Genomic DNA, 25,406 nt, shown 5'->3' with positions numbered 1-25,406 from the left:
ATTGGGTCAAATCATGAGACAAACTACTGGCCTTCATGCCCAAGACCTTCAAGGTAAAGAACAGTGAGATAGATGGCTTCTTCCCATTTCTAGTATCAAATACAAACCCTTCTGCCTGGCATTTAAAGCCTTCCATTGCCTGCCCCCCACCTAGCCCATAAGTCTTTGTGAGATCATTTCCTTTCACACACTCTATTCATTCTGACCAAACTGGCTGATTCCATTAGCTATTTCTTGTCCATGACATGCTGTCTCCTGACTCCGTGATTTTACACAGGTGGTCCTCCATGTTTGAAATGTAATGTTCACTTTACTGCCAATTCCCTAAATTTGACTCTTTGAAACTCAAGCCCATAGAACTTAATTGTGCCCTGGGGACTGGGGAAGGAAAGCAGGGGGAATAATTTCCCCTGGCATGCAAAACACCACCAAAAACTTGAAGCTAGTTAGCTTGTCCGCCTTAAATATTTTCTTCTCCAAGGTTATCACCCCCAGTTCTTCCAATAAGTTCTGACAGCTTGTTTCATCATGAGTCCTCTGGAATTATGGTTGGTTATTCTTAAGTTTTTCGAAGTTGTTTCTTCTTATAATAATGTTGTTATTATATAAACTGCTCTCCCAGTTTTGCTAACTTCACTCTGAATCAATTCATAACAGTTTTCTCAGGTTTTTTTTCTGAAACCATCCCCTTCATCATTTCTTACAGTGCAATAGGATTATATCATATCCATATTACAGAACTTGGTAAGCCATTCCCCAATCGATGGAAACCCCCTCAGTGTCTATTTTTTCTAACACACAAAGAAATATTATAATTATTTTTTGTACGGATGAGTCCTTCTCTTCATTCTTTAATTTCTTTTGGCGGGAGATATAGAAATACTAGTGATGTCACTGGATCAAAGTGAATGCACAATTTAAAAGCAGTTTGGGCATAGTTGCAAATTTCTTCCAGAATGGCCGGATCAGTTCATAGATCTACAACTGTGCCTCAGTGTACCTGTACTTTTCCCACAGCCCCTCAAACATTTATCAGATTTCATTTTTTGTCAACTTTGCCAGTCTGATGGATGTGAGGTAGATATCAAATTTGTTTTAATTTTCACCTCTAATTATTAGTGATTTAGAAGATTTTAATGTGATTGTTGATAGCTTAGATTTCTTATTCTGGAATGCGTCTATTCACATCCTTTCATAATTTGTCAACTGAGGAATGACTTATTTTATAAATTTGAATTTGTTGTCTATATATCTGAGAAATGAGACCTGTATCAGAAAAATAAATGCTAACATTTTTTTTTCCCAATCTAACTGCTTCTGTTCTAATTTTATCTGATTTGGTTTTGTTTGTATAAAAATGTTTAAGATTAAGATCTAAAAGGTAATTTCTTCTATGCTCTGTTCGTTTTTTATAATGTCATTCTTTATGTCTAAATCATCTATGCATTTAGAAACTGTGTTGGCACATGTTGTGAAATGCTGATTCATACCTAGTTTCTACCAGATTGCTTCCCAGTTTTTTCAACAGATCTTGTGGAATAGAGGGTTCTTGTCCCAGTAGCAGAGATCTTTGGGTTTTTCTAACACTGGGCTGTTGAGCTTATTTGTTTCTGTGGGTTGTGTAGCTGACCTGCTCCCTTGTTCAACCTCTTCATTTCTTATCCAGTATGACTTGGTTCTGATGATTCCTGGTGTGCAGGCCCCTTTTCCTTTCTATTTTTTTCTTTAATACTCTTCATATTCATGTCGTTTTGTTTCTTCAGATGAATTGTTATTTTTTTCTCATTCTGTAGAATAATTATTTGTTTCATATGACACTGAATAAATCAATTGATGTGTTTAACCTAGTCATTTTCAGTGTATTGGCCTGGCTTTCCATAAGCAATACGTATTTCTCAAATTATTTAAATCTGCCTTTATTTGTGTGAACAGTATTTTGTAATTGTGTTCATATAATTCCTGTTTGTATCTTGGCATGTATACTTACTGATGGATTTTGTAATATATAGAAGTACTGATATTTCTGCATGGTTTTTTTTGTCTTGCAACTTTGCTAAAGGTGTTAATGATTTCAATTAATTTTTAGTTAATTCTCTAGAATTCTCTGAACCATCATATCATCTGTGGAAAAGATAATTTTGCTTCCTCTTTATCTACGCATGGCATCTCATTTCCCCCTTTGTTTTATTGTTGTAGGCATATTTCTAACATTATTTTGCGAAATCATGGTGATAATGGAAATCCTTTACCTCTGATCTTACTGGAAAAGCTTCTAGTTAATTTCCATTATAAATATTGTTGACTTTTTGTATTAGACAGGTTTTTGTTGTTGTTGTTGTTGAGTCATGTCTGACCCTTTGTGAGTCTATTTTGGTGTTTTCTTGGCAAAGATATGAGAGTGATTTGCCATTTCCTTCTCCAGCTTATTTTAAAGATAAAGAATTGAGGCAAACAGGGTTAAGTGACTTGACTAGGGCCACACCACTAGTAAGTATCTGAGGCCAGATTTGAACTCGTGAAAATGAGTCTTCCTGATTCCAAGCCCAGTGCTCTATCCACGATGTCACTCAGCTGTCTCCCCACCCCTTTAGACAGGTACTACTTATCATATTAAAGAAAGTTTAGTTTAATCCTATACTTTCTAGCAATCTTAATAGAAACGGATGTTATATCTTGACAAAAACCATTTGTTGTTGTTGTCGCATCTATTGATATAATAGCATGGTTCTTGTTTTTCTTGTTAGTAATATGGTCAGTTATGCTTATAGTTTCCCTACTATTGAAATAAACCCTACATTCCTGGTATACAGTCAGACCCATCATAGTGTATCTTTATGATGTGTTGCTGCAGCATTCTTGCTAATATTTTCTTTTAATTGTCGCATCAATATTTATAGTGGATATTGATTTAAAGTTTCTTTTTCTGTTTTGACTCTCTTTGCCTTTGGAATCAAGACCCTGTATAAAGACTTTGGAAGGAATTCTTTTTTTCCTTTGTTTTTGTTTTTGCTTTTTTTTTCAGTTTATGTAGCATTGAAATACATTTTTCTTTAAATGATTGATAGAATCTGCTTGTAAATCTGTCCACTGATTTTTTTTTCTTAAGATTTCACTTATGGCTTCTTCAATTTCTTTTCCTAAGACAAGAATCAGCCCTCTATTTCTTATTCTGTGCATATTATATTTTATAAACATTAATTCATCTCATATAAATTATCAGTTTTATTTACATATAGTTGAAATAGTTCCTGATACATTCTTTCATTTCTTTTTCATTTGCTGTGGATTAACATTTGTTTAATTTTTTTTGCTAGTGATTCATTTATTATTTATTTTTTGTCATTAGCCAATAATTTCTCTATTTCATTAGTTTTTTAAAATTAATAATTTTGATTAATTCAACAGAATTTTTTTCTCTTTATTTTGTTCATCTTTTCATTGATTTCTATATTTCTAATCAAGGATATATAATTTGGTTATTTTCTAGGTTTTGTTAGTTGTATGCAGCCTTTTCTTTTATTGATGAATATATGTTTCTATATGCCACTTTAAATGCATCCCCAAATTTTTGGTATATTGTCACATTGTTGTCATCTTTACTGAAGTTATTGTTTCAATGATTTTTTTCTTTGATCCCCTCATTCTTTAAGTTTAAGTTATTTGATCTCTAACTAATGTGTATTCTTTGCTTCAAAGGTCCTTTATCTAACACAATTTTATAGCATTATGGTCTATACAGTATGCATTTAACATTTATGATTTTCTTAATTTGATTGGAAGATTTTGATGCCCTAATTCATGACCAATTTTGTAAAGATGCTATACATAGATGGAAAATTGACCTACTCCTTTCTATTCCCATGCAACAATTTCTATCAGTCTATCATACTAAAAATTTCCAAAATTTTATTCAGATCATTCATTTCTTTTTCTTTATTCTTTTTGGTAAGATTCATATATGTCTGAGATGGGCTCCCAATATTATACTTTTATCCTTTGCTACTCCGTTATTCACTTTTTTTAAAGAATTTAGATGCTATGGCATTTAATATTGATATTAATTCATTATCTATGCTAGCATCCAGCAAAATGCAATTTCCATATTTATCTCTTTCAATTAAGCCTATTTGTGCTGTTGTTTTCTTTAGTATTATAATTGCTACTCCTACTTTTTAAAAAATTTTAGCTTAAGCATAATATATTTTGTTCCAAACCCTTATTTTAGTTTTCTGTGTAACTTTTTGTTTCAAGTGTGTTTCATGTAAACTACATATTATTGGACTCTGGTCTCTAATCCTCTGCTTTACTATCTCTTCTATTTTATGGGTGAATTCATCACATTAACGTTTTCAGCTATGATTGTTAATTGTGTGTTTTACCTTATACCATTATCTTTTTAAAAATTAATTTATTTTTAGTTTTCAACGATCACTTCCATAAGATTTTGAGTTTTAAATTTTCTTCCCCTTCTTCCCCACCTCCCTCCCTAAGACAGCATGCAATCTGATATAAGCTGTACATATACATTCCTATTAAACATATTTTCACATTAATCATGTTGTAAAGAAGAATTAGAACCAATAGGAGGAACCACAAGAAAGAAGAAACAAAACAAAACAGAAGAAAAAAATGCAAATAGTATGCTTCAATCTGCATTCAAACTCTATAGTTCTTTCTCTGGATGTGGATAGCATTTTCTGTCATGAGACTTTTAAAGATGTCTTAGATCCTAGCATTGCTGAGAAGGGCTAAGTCCTCCTACAACGTGGCTGTTACTATGTACAATGTTCTCCTGGTTCTGCTCACTTCACTCAGGATCAGTCCATACAAATCTTTCCAGGTTTTTCTGAAGTCCACTTGCTCATCATTTCTTATAGCACAATAGCATTCTATTACGTTCATATACTACAACTTGTTCAGCCATTTCCCAACTGATGGGCATCCCCTCAATTTCCAATTCTTTGCCACTACAGAAAGAGCTGCTATAATTTTTTTTGTACTTTTCCCATTTTTATGATCTTTTGGGGATATAACCCTAGAAGTGCTATTGCTGAGTCAAAGATATATGCACGTTTTTATAGCCCTTTGGGAATCCAAATTATTCTCCAAAGTGGTTAGATCAGTTCACAACTCCACCAATGCATTAATGTTACAATTTTTGCACATGTTCTCCAACATTTATCATTTTCCTGTTTTGTTATGTTAGCTAATCTGATAGGTGTGATATAGTACCTCAGAGTTGTTTTGATTTGCATTTCTCTAATCAATAGTGATTTAAAGTATTCATACCATTATCTTTTATTTTTTATCTTTGTTTCTTGACTCTCCTTAAAAAGTTATTTTTTTTCTTCTGACAAATCCTTTCGTTAATCAACTTTACCTCTTCCTTTTTTTTCTTTCCTTTCCCTTAACCTTTTTTTTTCTTGTTTCCCTACTCAGTAAAATGTGTTTCTGTACTCAACTTTGTGTGCATGTGTGTGTGCGTGTGTGTGTGTGTGTGTATGTGTGTGTATTCTTTCCTCCTTTGACTAGTTCAGATGAGGAGTTTCAAGTGTGACCTCTCCCTTAAGTCCTTCCTGTTTGTATAAATTTTACTTTGCATAACAAATTTAGATGACTTAATTTTCTCCACTCTTCTTTTTTGTTTTCCCCTAAGTATATAAGTATATTCCTCTTCCTATTCTTTATTTAGGATAAATTATGTTTTTTTTAAATTTTCTTTCCAGTTGCTTGCAGCTTTGTTTCTTTGTCTTAGAAGCTCTCAGTTTTAGCTATATTCATATTGTTCCTGAGAATATTTATTCTGGGATTTCTTTCAGGCAGTGACCAGTAGATTGTATTTCTACTCTGCCTTCTGGTTTTAAGAGATCTCAAAAAATTTCTTTTAAAATTTCTTGAAATATGATGTCTAAGCTCTTTCTTTGGTGCTGAAGTTCAGATTGTTCATTGAGTCTTATTTTTTCTCCTCATTATATTTTCCAAATCAGTTGTTTTTGCTATGAGAAACCTTATGTTATCTATTTATTCTATCGATCTTTTAACTTTGTCTTGGTATTTCTTGACGTCTAATGGAGTTATTAGCTTATATTTGCTCAATTCTATTTTTTTATTTATTGGTATTCTTTTGTAAGGTTTTGTATCTCTTGTTCTCAGCTTGTTTCTTCCATAATTCCCATTCATTTTCACTTTCTTTTCCTTTCATACTTTCATTTGGTTTTAAAAATAGCATTTAAATTTACTTTATCTCTTCCATGAATTCTGATTTTACTTGTGCCCAATTTTCATTTTTCTTTGATTTATTTATAGATGTTCTGGAGTTACTCTCTTCTTCTGTTTGTGTCTTGAGCTTCCCTTTCTCCATAATAGCTCTTTAAAGTAGGGTTGTTGGTTTGTTCATTATTTCACCAACTTCCTTATATCAGACTTTATCTCAGAGTTAGATTCATGGGTGAGGTAGGGGAAATGGGATATTCCCCTTGGGACCTTCTGCTAATTTCCTGGTCATACTAAGATTTGTGTTATTTTTGAATCTCGGGATACCTCAGACTGGGAACCTACAAATTTTAAGTTCTCAAATTTCTTTTGGAAGTTGCAGTAGATTGTGGTTGGACTCAGCTATTATCAGCCATCTGGGACCTGGTTATTTTACTTCAGACTTTAGTCTGAACTAGAGACTAAGAATTGACTCCCTGCTCTCCTCTTAGTCTCTGAGCTTCACATCTGTTGCTTTCATCTGAACTTGTTCCCTATTTGTTACATAGCTAGGACCAATGACACCTCCTTTCTACCCCACCTAGGTCCAAGTTCCCTACTCAGTATGCTCTGGATTTGTGTCCCATAACTGGGTAGTGAGGTATAGATCTGCCAGATGGTAGCCATTCTTGTACCCTTCATAAATTCAGGCAAGCCATGGACCTCTTCCTGTCTGGGTGCTTTTAGCTCTCATGTAAAGGCTCAGTCCTCTCAGTCCCTAGGTACTGGAATACTCCATGTAGTGAACTCCTGGCCAGATCTAATCCCTAGTGTCCACAGACTTCTCTGATTTGCCATGGCAATTTTGACTAGAAAGATGACTCGTATTTTTTTCCTTCTTCTTGGATTTCCTAGTCAGGAATCAGTCTTGTTCATTTTCTAGATTTTTTGTGAAAGGATTCAGCTGGAGCAGCTGGATTATACTTTTTATGCAATTCCATCTTTTCACTGCCTCTCACCAGATACAAATTTCAAGGAAAAACTTCCTAACAATTTCAGCTATCCAAAAGTGCCTTGGGAAATAGTGGGTTCCCCCTTCGTAGGCATCTTCATACAAAAACTACATGACTGCTCATCAGGTATCTTGTAGGGAGTATTCTTATTCAGCTCTTAGTTAGACTACAGAACCTCTGAATTCCCTTCCATCTCTCAGATTTTGTGATGCCAAAACATATGATTGATGAAGGAAATACAGCATCCAGCCACAGATACAGCCACTGGCCTAATTGGACTTTTTTTTTTTAAGGGCAATACTTGGTTGTTGGGATTAGGTAACAGACTAACCAATCCAATTAATTTTTTAATCTTATTTTCACATTATATGATGGTTGTCCACAACTGTTTTGCCCTTCAAATTGGCAACTTCATTACCACATCCAGTGTATTTTTTTTTGAACTTTGCAATAATGAATTAACAGTTCAAAATAAAGTAGGCTAAAATTGTCTTCTGTTAGAAGCATGAAAACATCTGAGCTACCCATTATTTAATTGTTTTCATACTTGGTGGGGGGAGTTGAAAGTATTGAATAATAATAAAAATGCCAATGGAGTGTTGAAAGGCATGATGTCTGCCAACAGAGCTATATTACTAATGTCTTAGAGCCTTCCTATGCCAAAAACAATAATACCCTATTGAAGCTGTCCATGCCCTTACTCACAGCCCTCCAGACCAAGCTATGTGTGGGTGTATAGAAACACTAGTTGGATTTTGTTTAGCTTGGCTCCTCTTATACTTACCATTTAGTTTACTTGACTTGGTGTGCTATGATGGTCTATGATTATGCTTCTCCTGACTCTTATATTTCATCAAATGTGGCACTGAGCATTTTCTACAAGACATTCCTTTCACACTAAAATGGCTTATTTTTCTTAATACTGATTGTGTGCAATACTCTAGGATAAATGATTTGAAGATATTAAAAACTGCATTCAAATCTTTGTTCTGATAATCTTATCACTTGGTTGACATTGGGAACATTGTCTTTCAGTTTCCTTATTTATAAAATCAATTAATTAATCAATAAACAAGATTAGTTAAGTACTTAGGCACTGTGCTAGGCACATAGAATGCAAGTAAAAAGAATGAAATTATCCCTGCTCAAAAAGAATTTACATTCTAATGGGGACAAAGGAGTTTTATTATAAGATTTCTACAATATCTTCTAATTCAAAAATTTTATGATCTTGTCTAACTTAGATAGATTCATGTTGACAATCAACAAACCCGAGGGAAGATTATTTAATTGTATAAGTAAAAAGATTTTTGAGATATTAACCCACTGAAATCCTTGTATTTATTTATTTATTTATTTTTCTTTTGCTTTGCTTTCCCTGATGCTGGGATAGTCTTGGGAAATGTTCAGAAATAATAACTGCAAATAAGAGTACTTACTCAGTAACTAAGATTCATGGCATATTTTTTTTTATTTTTCTCCATTCCCTTTAGGCAGGGAGTCCTTATACATGTATGAGCATATGCATCCTCTTCCCTTATGTTTTTATTTTTCCATTTGTTCCCAGGCAGTGAATTCTAGGTGTTTTCTTGGGTCACTGGGCTGTTTGGGGGCCTTGTTGGTCTTTGACTTTGACTGTATTACTCCAACACATCCAATGGAAAAGTGAAAAATATTCAGGCCCATTATTGGCATCATGCAATACTCAAAGCAGTTGTTTACCCAATTTTAACCTTTTCCTTTCAATTCAGTCATGTTGACTTTCTGCAGATAAATATCTTTGTGGATGACTTCCATGAATTATAGTCATGCATCTGAGCCTTTCCTTACACCAGCCTCACGCCTGCTTACTAATGACTTTCTCTTGACACACTCCACACACTGTGAAACTCTTACTAGATCACCTATACACTCTACCTCTTAATCTCCCCCTTTGTTTTCTGATGACTCAGGCTACTATCCACTTTGTGCCCTATTCAGATTGATTATGTTTTTATATCCAGTTCTTCTGCCAGCCATAAAGAACCATCACTACCTTGCCCACGAAGCTTTTTGCTGTAGAGAAGGTGATGGCTTACGTACACATACACACACATATAAAATTAACCCATTACAAGCAGTACCCCCTTCCTATGTGGTCATTTGACTCATATTTGAAAAATGCCTAAGTTCCAAAGGTCCAATGTAAGTTTTCCCTTTGACCATTGCTCATGTTCCAATACTATCTTAGGCATAAAGGTTACCTTTTATCTCATTTCTACAGATCCCAGGGATGCTTGTGGCTTTTTAAGGCCCATAGTCAAGTGTAGCAGTATTCTTGAGCACGAGGATACTTGGATGATTGAATAATGGCACAGGAGGTATTTTAAAAATACCTTTAAGTCTTTAATTCAGATGGGAATTAACTTTGTTTTCCCCCATTTCTCCTAACATTGCCCACCTTTCTTTCCTCTGCACCAGTGAATGGTTCACAAACTCCTATACAAAAATCTTCCTTCCAGATCACCTGTACTCCTCTGCCTGCCTCTCTATCTGCAGACTAATATATCACTGTGCAGCACTTAACCCTCCTGATTAGAGCTGACTTCTTTGATATTGCTTGATGATTAAAGCATTTTTTTTGTTAAGGCTCTTTCATCTGAGCATTCTGACTTCTTGGGAAGAATGTCACAGCTTTTCCTTCTTTGTTCTCCAAATTCTTAACCCTGTATAACAAATATACTGTCCAATTTATCAATAATAGATTTGAATTGACACTATTACTGACAAAGATTGGGAAAGATAAAGGAATTTATTCCCATTATATCCTTACCTTGTATGGTTCTCTTGTTATAGTGCAGCGACCCAATATTAGACAACAGTAATACCTCAGACTCTGGGCAAAATCCAGGCCAAAATTATTCATATATGTAAGGTCAGTATTATAGTATACAATCACAAAGGCAATTGGTCAAAGAACATAACTTGAATCATTGTTACAGTCAATATCATCAAGATGGTCACTGTGAGAAATAATAGAGACATTCCAAAATCTGGCCTAAATTCTAGGTATCTATGTTTCAAGAACTTAGTTGTACCTTTCGTTAAAAAAAAATTTATTAGGTTTCTTAGGGAAAGAGAAATATGAATGGAGGTCATCAGTGGATGAATGTTTCATCTCTGGTAAACTAGGCTTTTTTTTTTCTCTAAGTAGACTGTGACTCCATTCATTTATAAGAAGTCTCTTAGAAACAAAGACCTCCAATTTTTAGCTTCCTCATTCTAAGAACCAGAGTGGTAATGGATCACAAGGCAAAGAGAAAATCTGGAACCTTACTGCGCACTGTCAACAGTGACTAGTAGAGAAGTGATGAGTATAATATAGGAACTCAGAAACTACTTGCTGGTTGGTTGGTTAATTCACCTGCTGAAGCCCCTTCTATAATATATAAGGCATATTAACAGTTTTTTTAAAGAAAGAAGGTAGTCGAAGACAATATTATGAGTAATATGATAGCTATTTAAAGAAATATAATATGCATGTATATATATATATACACACACATACATACATACATACATGTTCTATCTATCTATAATGTCCCCAACTGTGGGACATGGAAAAACTGACTACATGACTGCAACATGGTCAGATTTTCTATTTATAATTCTAGAAGGCTTTTCAAGATCCCCAAAGACAGAAATCATCTCAGAATCATAATTACAGAATTTCAGAGTTATAAGATATTTCATTGTTTTCCATAATCCAAAAAGTCTTCATGATAGCATGAGTAACAATCTAGCCTTTGTTTGAAGACCCCCCCAGTAAAGGAGAACCCACCATCTCATAAGAGATCCAATTTCACTGTTGAATAGCTATACCTATTAGGAAGTTTTTTCCCCCTTTATATTTGTCTAATTTTGTCTCTGCCTCTTCAACTCATTGGTTCTAATTCTGCCTACAGGGGTCAAACAGAAAAGAAATTTGTTCTTTCCTTCATATGACAGCTATTAATACTTGAAGATGGCTATTAAGTTGACTCAAACTTTTCTCTTCTAGCTAATCTTCCCCAATTCATTCAATTAACTTTCAACTCAGAGGCCTTTCTCTATTTTTATTGCTCTCCTCTGGACACTTTCTAGCTTATGAACATTAACTCTAAAATGTACTACTCAGAACTGGACACAATATTCCAAATGTTGTCTGACCAAAATAAAATACAGTGGAGCTATTGCCCTTCTAATTAGGGCCACTAAGTCTTTCTTAATTTTATTTCAGATTATGTACATATATACATACATATATACATACATATAATGTATATATTATATATATATAATTTGCCTTCTGTATCTCTCTGTTGGTTTATATTGAACTTTAACCAACTAAAACGCCTAGATCTTTTTTCCTTTTATAATGAAACTGCTTGTCTACTTATACTTCTCTCTTGATGTACATGTAGAGTTTATTTTTTTAAATAACTTCATTGTAAGATTTTACTTCTATTCCTTTAAATTTCATCTTATTTAATTCAACCTATTGTTCTTATCAATTAAGGATCTTTTTAAGATCCTAAATTTCATTTATTATATTAGCTATCTTTCCCACTAATCTTTGTGTTGTATGCAGGTTAGATAAGCATGACATTTATATATTTACCCAAGTCATTGATGGAAAAAAAGATAGGTGGCTTCATCTAAAAATTATACTGTTAAGCATATAACCCAAAGAGATTATTGAATGAAAAGAAAGGCTTCTCATACACCAAAATATTTATAGCAGCACTTTCTCTGGTAGCAAAGAACTTGAAACAAAGTAGATGTCCATCAACTGGGAAACAGCTAAACAAATTGTGCTACACAAATATAATGGAATAATACTGTAAGAAACAAAGAGCATCATGAATTCAGTGATTCATGAAAAGAGTTACATGAACTGTTGGAAAATGAAGCAAGCAGAGCCAGGAGAACAATATATGCACCAATATACTACAACAATGTAAAGTGAAGTAACAATCACAAAACAAATGAGATGAAACATTGAAAAATAATAAAGAAGAGGCATAAGAAGATATCTCACTCAACTGCTTTGAAGAGGTCAGGGTTCGTGGGTCTAGGACTTTTCTTATAATAATCACTTTAATATGCATTGATTGGTGTTTCTTTTTTTTTAATCTATTTCATTTTTAAAAATTCTTTGTTTTGATGGCTCCCTGGGAGGAGGAGAGGGAAGATCTAGGAAAAGCAAGGTCATATAAAGACAAAACATAATAATGAAAAATTATCTTTAAAAATTGTATGCAGCAAAAAAGTCAAGTACTGAACCAGTTATTATCCACTTGATACCTCTTTTCTAATGGACACAAAACAATAGATAACAATAGTTGGGATTTCCACACGCAAGCAACTCTGAATCCATCATTGTGCTTTCTTCTTGCTTATATTGCTTTGTATTTTCCAAAAGAGTAGCAAGAGATATATTGCCCCATGTTTTTCCAAAATCTAGACACACTCTCTTAATAATCAACAAAATATCAACATTGGCAAGAACCTCAGCATTCTCTGGATCCACCTGTATAGTAATCATGTCAAGAGGGAAAATGAGATGAGTCTAATATCAACTATTCTGAATTAAGCCATGCTGACTATGATGACTGCTCTATATATAAACTAACCATACGTTTAATAAGAGGTGACACATTTTAAAAATTTTTTTATAATCAGGAATTAAGCTCCCTGTCTAGAATTTGCAGCCTCTTGTCTCTTTCATTGTCTAATACAATTCTCTCAGCTCCAAATACTTATATATTTCTTATTTACTTCTCACATTTTACTTGATACTATAGCTATTGGCATATTATACACACATATGTATATGTGTATGTATATGTATACACATGCATATTTATGTACATATAATCATAATAAGGATAATACATAAATGTATTTATAATGCATTTATGTATTGTCCTTATTATATTAAGATCTTTCAGAGCAAGGGCATATCGTGTCTAACTCAACTTTTTTTTTTTGCCTACTTAGTACTGAACACAATGATTTGCACAAAGTACATATACATAGTGATAGGAACAAGTACATATACAGTAAATATTTTGAATAAAATGTTGAATAAAATATTTTAAAATATTATTGAATAAATGAGTAAATGCATTAATCAATTTCAATGGCATTTATATCTAAAAGACCAGTTGTCAACCTGAACTAACTGCATAATAATAAACATTAGTGATAAGGGACCACTTTATTAGTCTCTATATATCCCTATATAATACCCTATAATTAGGTATGAGATAGTTAGACAATTTTGCTCAAACTCTTTCATCCTCTTCCTTTCTGACTCTCCATGATTCACCTTGATTTTAATAATCAAATATTGACGATTGGTGTCAGGCACTATGTTAAATACTGTGGCTACAGATATAAACACAAAGAAACAAACCCCTGATCTCAATGACCTTACATTCTAAAGGGGTAATTGACATGTATATAAAGATAAAGCAATTCAGAACACTTTCAAAAACTATAAAGGAGCTGTAATCTCACAGATGTGTATATTCTCTCCAGTTATGTAGATTACAACCCCTATTCTCTTGCCCAACCTGCATGACTCCTTTCCATATCCTTCCATAATTTTGCTGCAAGGAATTCACCTAATTCCTGATTTTTCCTCTTTTGAAAAATTAATTTTTAAAAAAAAATCAACAAAAATCCACTTTTCCTTCCCATCCTTAACCCAATTGAGAAAGAAAAACAACCCCCATTACAAACACACATAGTTAAGGAAAACCAATTTCTTTATTGACTAATGTCCATAAAAAAAACTCAATCTTCACTCTGAGTCAATCATCTCTAACCTCATTGTCAACCCTCTGAAATCATGGTTTGTCGTTGCATTGAACAGAGTTCCCAAGTCTTTCAAAGTTGTTTGACTTTACACTATTGTTGTAATTGTATAAATTGTTCTTCTGGTTCTGATTACTTAACTCTGCCTCAGTTCATCTGTCTTCCCAGGTTTCTCTGAATCCATTCTCTTTATTTCCTTCAGCACAGTAATATTCCATCACATTAGTATACCATAACTTGTTCAGCCATTCCCCATTTTATGGGCATTCTGTAAGTTTCCACTTTTTTTTGACACTACAAAAATAACTGTTATACAAAATTATGTACATCTTTAGCCAGTGTTTGTTTTGCTTAGGACTAATTGCTCCTTTAATTTATCATTCCTTTTAGTCTTTTCTATGCTTCCTCCCCTTTCTCAATTCTCTCTTCATTCTCAGTTGAGTAAAAATGTATTTCTGTGCCCAAATCTATATGTGTATTTTTTCTCTCCTTTCATCAGCTCAGAAGAGTGTCACTTCCTCCATCTACTCCATCTTCTTTCCACTTCTGTTTGAATGCCCAAATTATGTGAGCCAAATTTCTCCATCCTTCTTTTTCCTTCCTTCCACCCCATACCATGTTGTTCTCTCCTTTTTGATTCTTTTTTTTTTTTAAGGATCATCAAAATATAAATCACTTTCAGGTCCTTTGTCTAATTGAATTCAAGATCCTGATGATGATTATGTTCTGAGGGTACATATGTATCATCTCCCAACTTTAGAATTTAAACAGTTTATTCTTGTTTAGTTCCTTATGAATGTTTGCTCCTGTTTATCTTTTTTTTACTATTTTTCTAGCCTCCAATGTTTGTACTTTAGAGTAACTATGAACCTCAGATCTTTTCATCAAGAATTCTTAGAAGTCTTCCATTTCATTAATGGTCTATTTCCAACCCACAACTCATGATTATGATTTATTTTTCAGTGGTAAGTTATTCTTGGTAGTAATTCCATATTCTTTGCTTTCTGGAATACTGTATTCCAAGCTTTCTTATCCCTTAAAGTATTGGTTGTTAAATCTTGTATGATTTAGAATGTGGCTCCTTAGTATTTGATTTTTCCCTTTTGTAGCTGTTTTACAATATTACTTTTTTTTTTGTCTTGGAAGTTCTGGATTTTGGCTATAATATTTGTAGGAGTTTTCATTTCAAAGTTTCTTTCATGGTATGCCTAGTGTATTCCTGCTGTTTTCACTTTGCTTTCTGGATCTAAAAGATCTGGACAGTTTTCTTTGAAAATTTCTTGAAATGTGATATCCGTTTTATATGTTTCTTTGTTTTATGGATTGTCATACCCCCTTCAAAAAAAGAATCATTATGAAGTAGTTGGAAATGAACCTCTCTGTTGCTAAAAAGGTTGTTCTATCCAACCAGCTGCCATCTGTTAATAGGGCCATCCTCCAAGTCTTTCTAGCATTCAAGAATTAATACACATGTCTATAAGATCTTGTAGAAATACAAAAAACTGGAGTCATCATGAAAGGCCATCTCTAGTATGTAATTGTGGAATTGACCCTAGAATGGAGCTAGGTATTCTGAAAAGCAGATGTAAGGAGGAACAGTAATCCAGACTGGAGGAAGAATCTGCTTTCCTGGAGATGGGATGTAGAATGTCCTAAACCTTACAAGTAAGCCAGTTGACCTGGAACATAGGATAGATCAGTGTAGTAATGTGAAAGTAGTCTGGAAAGTCTAGTTGAAGCTATCATGTACAGGATTTTTGGTGTCAAACAGATGAGCTTATATTTTATCCTAGAGGCCATATTGAGTCAATGAAGTTTCTTGAGTACAGGAATGACATGATCAGGTTTATGCTTTAGGAATATAAACCTGGCAATCCTATGGAAGATGGGTTGGAAATGGGAAAGTCTGGAGTCAGAAACACCAGGTAGGAGGCTATTCCAATTAATTAGTTGAGTGATGATAAGAGACTTATCTTGGGTGGTGACATCATTACTGAAGAGAAGGGGAAACATGTAAGTAGAAATAAGAAGATTCTAGCCTATTATTTTATACATGAACAGCTTCTTGATAATTAGAGTAAACAACTACCATGTGGCATGTTTTGAGGTCATCAAGTACAGAATGCAAGCATTTTTCCCAGGCCTATTTTTTGAATAATATTTTTTCCAATTATATATAGATACAATTTTGACATTTTTTTTTGATTTGAACTTCCAAATTCTCTTCATCTTTCCCTCCTCTTCACCCTCCTTGAGACAGCAACCAATTTGATATAGATTATACGTGAGTAATCATGTAAAAGGTATTTCCATATTAGGCATGTGAAAGAAAACACAGGCAAAAAAAAAACCAAAGAAATAAAGAAAGTGAAAAATAGTATGCTTCTATCTACAATAAGACTTCATCAGGTCTTTCTCTGGAGATAGATAGCATTTTTTCATCATGATTCCTTGGAATTGTCTTGGATCATTGAAAATCAGTTGAGAACAGTGAAGTCATTCAAAATTGATTATGATGCAATGTTGCTGTTACTGTATACAATGCTTTCTGGGTTCTGCTTACTTTACTCTGCATCACTTCATGTAAGTCTTTCCAGGTTTTTCTAAAAGCATTCTGCTTGTCATTTCTTATAGCTCCATAGTATTCCATTACAATCATATACCAAAACTTGTTCAGCCAATCTTCTTTTGATGGACATTCCCTCAATTTCTTATTATTAGCCACCACAAAAAGAGCTATTATAAATATTTTGTACAATTAAATTCTTTGGGATACAAATGTAGTCGTGGTACTCCCAGGTCTAAGGGTATGCACGATTTGATAGCCCTTTGAGGATAGTTCCAACTTGCTCTCTAGAATTGTTGAATCAGGTCATAACACCAAGAGTGCATCAGTTTCCCAATTAACCCACAACCCCTCCAAAATTGATCATTTAGCTTTTTTGTCATATCAGTAATCTGATAGGTGTGAAGTGGTACCTTGAATTGTTTTAATGTACATCGTTCTGATCAATAGTGATTTAGAACATTTTTTTCCTTATAGGACTATAGATAGCTTTGATTTCTTTGTCTGAAAACTACCTGTTCATCTTTGACCATTAATCAATTGTATTCTTATAAATTTCACTCAGTTCTCTATATTTGAGAAAGGAGCCTCTATCAGAGACACTTACTGTAAAAAAAAATTCCAAGTTTTCTGCTTTCCTTCTAATCTTGGTTGCATTGGTTTTCTGTGTGCAAAATCTTTTTAAATTTAATATAATCAAACTTATCCATTTCACATCTTGTAATGCTCTCTATCCCTTGTTTGGTCCTAAATTCTTCCTTTATCCATAGTTCTGAAGGTATACTATTCCATGATCTCCTAATTTGCTCATGGCATCCCTCTTTATGTCTAAATCATGTACCCATTTTGACCTTATCTTGGTATATGGTGTAAGATGTTAATCTATACCTAGTTTCTGCGTTATTGTTTTCCTAGCAGTTTTTGTCAAAAAAATGAGTTCTTGTCCCAAAATCTTGGATCTTTGGGTTTATCAAACACTGGATCACGATGGTAATCCATAGTTTATCGGATTACCTGTTTTTTGTGTACATAATCTATTCACTTATCTACCTATTTCTTAGCCAATACCAGATTTTTTTTTTATGATTACCGTTTTGTAATACAGTTTGAGATCTGGTACAACCAGGCTACTTTCCTTCACTTTTTTCATTAATTTCCTTGATATTCTTGACCTTTTTTTTCTTTTAGATGAATTTGTTATCATTTTTCTAATTCTATAAAATAGATTTTTGGTAATTTGATTGGTATGGCACTGAATAAGTAAATTAATTTAGGTAAAATTGTTGTTTTTATTATATTGGCTCAGCCTATCTATGTGCAATTAATGCTTCTAGTTTTTAGATCTGACTTTATTTGCGTGAAAAGTGTTTCATAATTGTATTCATATAGTTCTTGGGTTTGTCTTGACAGGTAGACTTCCAAGTATTGTATACTGTCCACAGTTATTTTGAATAGAATTTCTCTTTCTATCTCTTGCTGCTGGACTTAGTTGGTAATATATAGAAATGTTGATGATTTATGTTGGTTTATTTTATATCCTGTAACTTAACTAAAGTTGTTAATTATTTCAATGAGATTTTTAGTTGATTCTCTAGGTTTCTCTAAGTATACCATCATATCATCTATGAAGTATGACAGTTTTGTTTCTTCATCGCCTATTTTAATTTCTTCAATTTATTTTATTTTTCTCTTACTGCTATAGCTAGCATTTCTAGTACAATATTGAATAATAGTGGTGGTAATAGACATGATGGCATTCTTGCTTCATCCCTGATCTTATGGGGAAGGCTTTTAGCTTATCCCCATTATAGATAATGTTTGCTTATGATTTTAAATAAATACTACTTATCAGTTTAAGGAAAATTTCATTTTTTACTATGTTTTCTAGTGTTTTTAATAGGAATTAGTATTATATTTTGTCACAAGATTTTTTTCTGCATCTATTGAGATAATCAAATTATTTCTATTGGTTTTGTTATTGGTATGTTTAATCATTCTTATATTTTTCCCTAATAATGAACCATCCCTGCATTCCTGGTATAAATCTCACCTGGTCTTAGTGTATGATCTTTGTGACATATTGCTGTAATCTCCTTTCTAGCATTTTATTTCAAATAATATTCATTAGCAAAATTTGTCTATAGTTTTCTTTGTTTTTGCTCTTCCTGGTTTAGGTGTCAGCACCACATTTGTGTCATAAAAAGAATTTTGTAGGATTCATTCTTTACATATTTTTCCAGATAGTTTATATAGTAATTTTTTCTTTGAGTGTTTCACAGAATCTACTTGTGAATCCATCTGGTCTTGGTGATTTTTTTCTTAGGGAGTTCAATAATGACTTGTTCAATTTCTTTTTCTAAGATAGGGTTATTTAAGTCTTCTATTTCCTCTTCTATTAATCTGAGCAATTTATATTTTTGTAAATATTTATCCATTTCACTTGTATTGTTAGATTTACTGGCATATAATTGAGTAAAATAACTACAAATAATTGCTTTAATTTAATTTTTATTGGTGGCAAATTTATCTTTTTCATATTTGATATTGGTAATTTGGTTTTCCTCTTTCTTTTTTAGACTAAATCAATTAGCTCCTAATTTATTAACTTCATAGTTTTCTTACTTTCATTTTATTAATCTCTTCTTAGATTTTCAGGATTTCCAATCTGGTGTTTAATCAGGGTTTTTTAATTTATGCTTTTTCTAATTTTTTTTAGTTGTGTGCCCAATTCATTGTTTTACTCATTCTCTCTTTTATTGAATTAAGCATTTAGAGATATAAATTTTCCCCTAAGTACTGCTTTAGCTGCATCCCATAAATTTTGTTATGTTTTCTAATTGTTGTCATTCTCTTTAATGAAATTATTTATTGTTTTTGTGATTTGTTCTTTGACCCACTCATTCTTTAGGATTAGATCATTTAGTTTCCAATTAACTTTTAATCTATAGCCCTTTATTAAATAAAGGGCTATTTTCCACATCCCTTTATTTGATGCAATTTTATTGTGTTATGAGCTGAAAATGATACATTTAATGTTTCTTCTTTTCTGCATTTGGTTTTGAGATTTTTTGCCCTAATACATGGTAAACTTTTGTGTAGGTGCCATGTACTGCTGAAAATAGGAGTATATTCCTTTCTATTCCCATTCAATTTCCTCCAGAGGTCTATCATATCTAACTTTTCTAAAATTCTTTTCATTTTTTATAAATTCTTTCTTGTTTATTTTTTGGTTAGATTTATTTAGTTCTGAAAGGGGCAAGTTGAGGTCCACCACTAACATGATTTTATAGTCTATTTCCATGTATAACTCATTTAACTTTTCCTTTAAGAATTTAGATGCTTGGTGACCAAGAATTGGAAATCAAGGGATGCTCATCAATTGGGGAAAGGGCAAAATAGTTGTGATATATGAATGTAATGGAATATTATTGTTTCATAAGAAATGATAAGTAGGTGTTCAGAAAACCCTGGAAAGACTTACATGACCTGATGCTGAATGAAGTGAGCAGAACCAGGAGAACATTGTACACACAATAGCAACATTGTGCAATGACCAACTTTGATAGACTTAACTCTTCTCAGCAATACAAGGATCTAAGACAATTCCAAAATACTCATGATGGAAAATGCTATCCACATCCAGAGAAAGAACTATGGAGCTTGAATGCAGATTGAAATATACAATTTCTTTTTTTTTTTTTTTGTTCTTCTTGTGTTTTTTCTCCTCTGGTTCTAATTCTTCTTTACAACATGAGTAATGTGGAAATATGTAAAAAAAAAAAAGCCATCCTGAAATGGGACTGATGACTCATAAGCTCAAATGAGAAAGGAGAATAGTAAAAGAAGATGAGAAAGCATCTGAACTTCAAAATCTTCTCCCATACCAGTAATTCCTTGATATTTCTGCAAGATGGGGTATGTAGGAAATGGGGAAAATCTCTAGAGTTGCCTCACAACTTTCCTAACCCTTTCTGAATCTAAGAATCAGACCTGAAGTGTCAAAGCTAATTAACTTTAAAATGTGCCATTAAATATAACAATAGGAGTAAGATGTGTGGTCTATTCATCCCAGTCTTGGACAAAGGCAACAAAGGTCATTTTGTGGGAGATGATGATGATAGTTTTTCTCAACAAAGTAATTCTGAGACTTTAGAAATGTCCCCTAGATATCACTAAATTCTTCCAAATAAACTTTTTTCAATTTATTATCTATGAAAAAAAATAATTTGAATGTTGTACCATTTGATGCATATATGTTTAGCATTGTTATTACTTCATTGTTTATGGTGTCTTTTAGCAAAATGTAGTTTCCCTGCTTTTCTCTTTTAATTAGATCTATTTTTGCTTTTGCTTTGTCTGAGATCATGATTGTTACCCCTGCTTGGTTTACTTCAACTGAAGCATAATAGATTCTCTTCTAGCCCTTTACTTTTACTCTGTGTCTCTCTGCTTCAAGTGTGTTTCTTGTCAACAACATATTGTAGGATTCTCATTTTTTAATCATTTTTTAATCTTCTATCTGCTTCTGTTTTATGGGAGAGTTCATTCCATTCACATTCACAATTATGACTCATTCTCTCTCTCTCTCTCTCTCTCTCTCTCTCTCTCTCTCTCTCTCTCTCTCCCCTACCCCTTTTCCCTTGTCCATCCTCAAAAATGTTTTGCTTCTGACCACCACTTCCCCAATCTGCCCTCCCTTTTTTCACTGCTCCTCTACCCTCTTATGCCCTTCCCCTCCCACTTTCCTGTAAGTTAAGGCAGATTTATTTACCCAAATGAATTTGTATGTTATTTTCTTTTTGAGCCAGTTCCAATTAGATTAAAGTTCAAGCATTGCCTACCACAATTCCCATGTTCCCCTCCACTGTAAAAGCTTTTATGTGAGATAATTTACCCCTTTCTACCTCTACCTTCCTACTTTCTCCCAGTGCATCCCTTTTTTTCCTCACCTCTTAATATTACTTTTTTGGATACCATAGACAACTTACACCTATGCTCTCTGTTTGCATTCCTTCTGTCTTAATTCCCCAGACCTAATAAGGTATTTACAATTCTTCCATCAAAGATTCTATATTAAGAAGGACTGTGTACTTTTAAAATTAAAATATTTGATGGGACTAAGTTGGCCATTTGGTGAGAGGAAGGCAATATAAAAATAGAGCACAGGATTTGAACCCAGGTGATATGGTATAATGGATAAAGCACTGGATTTAGAGTAAGGAAGATGAGTTAAAATCCTACCTGAGATACTTACTAGCTGTATGACTTTGGGGAAGTCATTTAGGCTTTATATACCTTAATTTCCTCCTCTGTAAAATGAGGGAGTTAGATTTAATGACCTCTGAAGTCTCTACCAACTCTGGTCCTATGAAGGGAAGAGAGTTGGGAGGCAGATCAGGAACAATAATAGGGGAGGTGGGGATTGAAGGCAGAAAAATATACTTCAGCAATTTTAGCTTTGTTCAGGGTTGGTTGGCACTGTATGTCCATGGAGTGTGGATGGATATTCAACAAATGTTGATAAAATTGATTCCCTTGGGGGTCTTAATGTTGCCCCAGGATTGATGCAATCAAGAAAAAATTTGATAACAATAAGATCACGAGGTCATGAGACTTCCCTAAAATCCTTCTATCTAGTGAAGGGAAAAGATTTATTTTGCACTCACCATCATCTGATTGAAATACAAAATGATTGTCAAATACCAAATAAAGCAAAGGGGATATATGAAATTTTGAAAGCTTTGTACTATGATTTTGGGAGAAAAAGTAGCTTGAAGAAATATGCTTGTATTTAATGCTTATAAATAATAGAGTCTATAGTGTTGCCTCCTTCCATGCAATCATGGTGGAGTTGAAATAAAAGCATCCCTTATTTTCCCTCTTGTCAGGATATTGCCATATAGTTCATTCATGGCAACTTCAATTGAACTTCCCAGGCTCAAGTTTGAATGACGAGTCACCTCAGAATCTCTGAGGTATATTGTCTATTGTGTTTGAGAAAGGAAATAATTTCAATTTATGCCTTCAATGAATAATAATAATTAATCAGGAAATTGGGATATCGGGATATAGAGATCAAAATGGGAGATAACAATGCACACATAATATGTATTCTATGAAGAAGAAAGACTGCCACAGTTAGGGCTGAGGTTCCATAGAAGCCTGCAGCAATCAGGGTCTACATCTGTACATCTCTCCAGAATAAATTGCTGCACTTAAGAGTATCTTACCCAGCCTCCTGTGCTCTCTGTTGCAATAATTGCAGCAAAGTCAAGTGCTAGAATATATATTGTCACAAAGACATGAAGTAGTGAAGGACAATGTTCAACAGGCTTCTGATCTTTGCCATTTAAATCTGAGGGAGTAAAATCCAGGTGGTGAGAATTCCGGAACTTTTCAAAGTAAGTGTTTTTTCCTTTTCTTGGAGACTTCATCCTGAAATCTAGTCCCATCCTGCAGGAGTATGTCCCAGAACACCAGAGTTGGAAGTCATGTCAGGAGCCATCCAGCACAATCCATACTTGAACAAGAATTCATTTTGTATCCTAAATGATAAGAAACCATCAATCAATCAATGATTCAATAAGCATTGATTAGGTGCCTGCTGTGGGTCAGTCCATCTGGTGCTTTCCCTGAAGATTGCAAGTCAATGAAATCCTTGACTTTCCTTGAAGTCCTCAAGTGAGAGAAGAGAGTATCTCCCCAGGCAGCCCTTTCACTTTTGTCTCATGTTTATTATTAGGAAATGTTTTCTTCCAGCAACTCTTAGTTTACTTTTTTATAAGTGTCCCCAACCTTATTTCTCCTGCTTTAATCATTATATTTGTTACTAATTTCTGGAGCCATGGGCTTCACATATGACTGCTACTGAGGGGTTTGTAACTGGGTTTGGAAGGAATTTCCTTTTTGGTGCCTGAAAATAAGGAAACCCTGGAGAAGTCACATCAATCTATTTAAAGGCCTGTATTTTAAAACTGAGGTTTTTCCTTGCAGAGTACCATTTAACTAAAAATGCAGGTTTATGATACATTAAAGTTTTGGTTATTCCTTTTAGATATTGAAAGAAATAGCTGAAAAGTGAAAATATTTCATCAAATTTGTTATGTTAATGTGAAGGATATTTTCAATGAACTAAAACATTCTTTACTAACTGCACCCCCATGCCACCCATTCATATATCTTCTCCACCATGAAAGTAAAAAAATTAAATTCTCCTTTTTTTTTTGACTAGGCAATGGGGTTAAGTGACTTGCCCAGGGTCACACAGCTAGTAAGTGTTAAGTGTCTGAGGCCGGATTTGAACTCAGGTCCTCCTAAATCCGGGGCTGATGCTCTATCCACTGCACCACCTAGCTGCCCTAAAAAATTAAATTCCTATTCATCTTTAGGTGGAATCTGTCACCTCTCTTTTAAAATTTTTAGTTTTCCATTTAAGAGTATATACCCTGCCTAGCTGTACCAGATCTCAAATTGTATTATGAAGTAGTGATCATAAAAAACCAATCTGGCACTGGCTTAAAAATAGAGTGGTGCATCAGTGGAACAGATTAATTACACAATACATAGTAATACATGACCATAGTAATATATTGTTTGATAAAACCAAAGATCCAAGATTTTAGAATGAAAATTCATTGTTTGATAATAACTACTGAGGAAATTGGCAAACAGCAGAAACTAGGTAGGTATAGTCCAATCTCTCACACAGTGTACCAAAATAAGTTCAAAATGGGTACATGATTTAGACATAAAGGGGGATATCATAAGCAGATTAGGAGAGCATAGTTTACCTGTCTATGGATAAGGGAAGAATTTAAGAGCTAGAGAGCATTATGAAATGTAAAATGGATCATTTTGATTATATAAAATTAAAAAGTTTTTGCATAAACAAAACCAGTGCAACCAAAATTAGATGGAAAACAAAAAACTTGTAAAAAATTTATAGCAAATATCTTTGATAAAGACCTCACTTCTTAAATATATGGAGAAAAGAGTAAAATTTCTAAGAATACAAATCATTCCCCAATTAATAAATGGTCAAAGGATATGAAGAGGTAGTTTTCAAAGAAGTCAAAGCTATCTGCGGTCATATGAAAAAAATGCTCCAAAATACTTTTGATTAGAGAAATTCAAATTAGAACAACTCTGAAATAGCGTCTCATATCCATCAGATCGGCTAATATGACAGAAAAGGAAAATAACAAATGTTGGAGGGGGTTTGGGGAAATTTGGACACTGATGCACTGTTAGTGGAGTTGTGAATTGATCCAACCATTTTGGAGAGCAATGTGAGACTATGCCCAAGGGACTATGAAACAGTGCATAAGCCTTTGATCATAGTAGATATCACTATTATGTCTATGTCTCCAAGAGATTAAAAAAGGGAAAAGAACCTATTTGTACAAAAATATTTATAGCAGCTCTTTTTTGTGGTGTCTAAGAATGGAAATTGAGGGGATACCCATAAATTGGGTAATGACTGAATAAGTTGTGGCATATAATTGTAATGGAATGTCATTGTCTTTATAAGAAATGATGTACAAGATGATTTCAGAAAAACCTGGAAAGACTTAGATGAACTGATACAGAGTAAAGTGAGTAGAATCAGGAGAACATTGTGCACAGCAACACCAATATTGCATGAAGAGCAACTGTGAATGACTTAGCAATGCAATGATCCAAGACAATCCTGAAGGACTGATGATGAAAAATGCTGATCACCTCCAGAGAAAGAATGGATAGCCCCTTTCTTTCTTTCTTTCTTTCTTTCTTTCTTTCTTTCTTTCTTTCTT

The sequence above is a fragment of the Vombatus ursinus genome, unplaced genomic scaffold (assembly GCF_900497805.2).
Source record: "Vombatus ursinus unplaced genomic scaffold, bare-nosed wombat genome assembly UNPS02014778.1, whole genome shotgun sequence".
NCBI classification, from domain to species: Eukaryota; Metazoa; Chordata; class Mammalia; order Diprotodontia; family Vombatidae; genus Vombatus; species Vombatus ursinus.
This window is presented reverse-complemented; position numbering follows the sequence as displayed.